The following is a 2739-nucleotide window of genomic DNA, read 5'->3' on the forward strand; positions in this document are numbered from 1 at the left end:
GCTGATGATACTGTGCTTATGGGAGATTCTAAAGAAAAATTGCAAGGGTTAGTGGATGAGTTTGGGAATGTGTGTAAAGGTAGAAAGTTGAAAGTGAACATAGAAAAGAGTAAGGTGATGAGGGTATCAAATGATTTAGATAAAGAAAAATTGGATATCAAATTGGGGAGGAGGAGTATGGAAGAAGTAAATGTTTTCAGATACTTGGGAGTTGACGTGTCGGCGGATGGATTTATGAAGGATGAGGTTAATCACAGAATTGATGAAGGAAAAAAGGTGAGTGGTGCATTGAGGTATATGTGGAATCAAAAAACGTTATCTATGGAGGCAAAGAAGGGAATGTATGAAAGTATAGTAGTACCAACATTCTTATATGGGTGTGAAGCTTGGGTGGTAAATGCAGCAGCGAGGAGACGGTTGGAGGCAGTGGAGATGTCCTGTCTAAGGGCAATGTGTGGTGTAAATATTATGCAGAAAATTCGGAGTGTGGAAATTAGGAAAAGGTGTGGAGTTAATAAAAGTATTAGTCAGAGGGCAGAAGAGGGGTTGTTGAGGTGGTTTGGTCATTTAGAGAGAATGGATCAAAGTAGAATGACATGGAAAGCATATAAATCTATAGGGGAAGGAAGGCGAGGTAGGGGTCATCCTCGAAAGGGTTGGAGAGAGAGGGTAAAGGAGGTTTTGTGGGCAAGGGGCTTGGACTTCCAGCAAGCGTGCATGAGCGTGTTAGATAGGAGTGAATGGAGACGAATGGTACTTGGGACCTGACGATCTGTTGGAGTGTGAGCAGGGTAATATTTAGTGAAGGGATTCAGGGAAACCGGTTATTTTCATATAGTCGGACTTGAGTCCTGGAAATGGGAAGTACAATGCCTGCACTTTAAAGGAGGGGTTTGGGATATTGGCAGTTTGGAGGGATATGTTGTGTATCTTTATACGTATATGCTTCTAAACTGTTGTATTCTGAGCACCTCTGCAAAAACAGTGATTATGTGTGAGTGTGGTGAAAGTGTTGAATGATGATGAAAGCATTTTCTTTTTGGGGATTTTCTTTCTTTTTTGGGTCACCCTGCCTCGGTGGAAGGCGGCCAACTAGTTGAGAAAAAAAAAAAAAAAAAAAAAAAAAAAAAATTTAAATTGGCCAAATTACCAATTTGTGATCACTTTATTGGGTAGCTGAAATCAGTAAATGGGTGGTTTCTTGTACAGTGGACCCCCGGATTAAGACGTCATCAGAATAAGTAACAATCGGAATAAGTAACATTTTTGCATCAAAATACTGGCTCGGTGCATGTCACTGAACTCGGTATAAGTCATTCGAGTTGGGACCTGAGAGGCCCGGTGTCCCATTGTTTACCAGCCAGTGAGGACAATCCCACGCATTCATACGATACATTTTGTATTATTCCATTCTTTTTAGTGCTTGTAACTGCTAAATAAGCCACCATGGGCCCAAAGAAAGCTTCTAGTGCCAGCCAGCCCTTTGGTAAAGGGCTGAGAGAGGGGGGACAATGTGCCTTGTTCAGCGATTCTGCAATATGTACGATACTAAAGCAATAGGAATCTATAATGGCTGTAGCACCAGCCAGTGATAAAGTGCAGCAATAACTGTAGCAAGCAAGTTAAGTGATTAATCGATAGAAAAAGACAGCGTGAAACTGACTCCTCCACTGTTGGAGGTATGTAAGGCTACTGATTAACACCGCCACCTCTACTGCCACTTTCACCACCACTATGTAAGGCTTATCTTTCAGTGGCCCTCATACACCCAACAACAAACACACCACCACTCATGACATTCTTAATGCCATATTTTGTTCATTCTAGAGTATATATCATGTTTCTATGTTATTAATATTGTTTATGTCATATTAGATGAATTGTACTAGAAAAATAAGCCACAGAGCTGATATTAGTGTCAGATTGAAGGATTATGTTGTCCTGTCTCCCAACACAATTCCTAACATATGCCAGAAACAGACCTCCCTGGAACACTTCTTGAGCGACAAGGGCCCAGTGACTCTCAATCTGGTCCAAGTGGCGTTAAAAAACAAAGGCGGGAAGTAACCCAGGATAAGGATTTGGTACCTGAAGTCTTTATGGAAGGGAATTCCCCTTCCAAACAATTGTAAACTCCTCCATCCTCTCCCTTCCTCCCATCTTCCATACATCACCATATCTTCAATAAAGGTAAGTGTGATGTTATTATTGTTTTATTCTTCATGTATCATTGTTTTCTGTGTAGGTAAATGTATACAGGTCTCCCTCAACATTCACGTTTTCAACTTTCACGGGCTTCACACATTCGCGAATTCCCAGCCACCAAATTCCCAGCCGCCAAATCATATTTAAGTTTCCCACCAATGCGAGTCCCTACTACCCTCCCACCGACCCCCGCAACTGGCAGCCAGCCCTCCCACCACTCAGTGTGGTGAGTGTTTTGTTTGTTCATTATTTGCTATTAAACTACAGTATAAATAATGTAAACCCATTCATGACTGCATATTGGAATGGCAATTAGGACAGGTATTAGACGGTGACATCATGTGTTTACTCTTGAACACTGCAAAGAATTAAACATTTCTGCTACAGCTAATAATAACAATAGTAATAATAATAATAATAATAATAATAATAATAAATATGATATAATTGAAGAAGGAAATTGTACAAAAATACGAGGGAGTGGTTGACACATCGTCAGTGTGGCTTTGTTTATGCTGGAGTGAACATTAGTCT

Source organism: Cherax quadricarinatus, chromosome 1 (genome assembly GCF_038502225.1).
Source record: "Cherax quadricarinatus isolate ZL_2023a chromosome 1, ASM3850222v1, whole genome shotgun sequence".
Taxonomy (NCBI): domain Eukaryota; kingdom Metazoa; phylum Arthropoda; class Malacostraca; order Decapoda; family Parastacidae; genus Cherax; species Cherax quadricarinatus.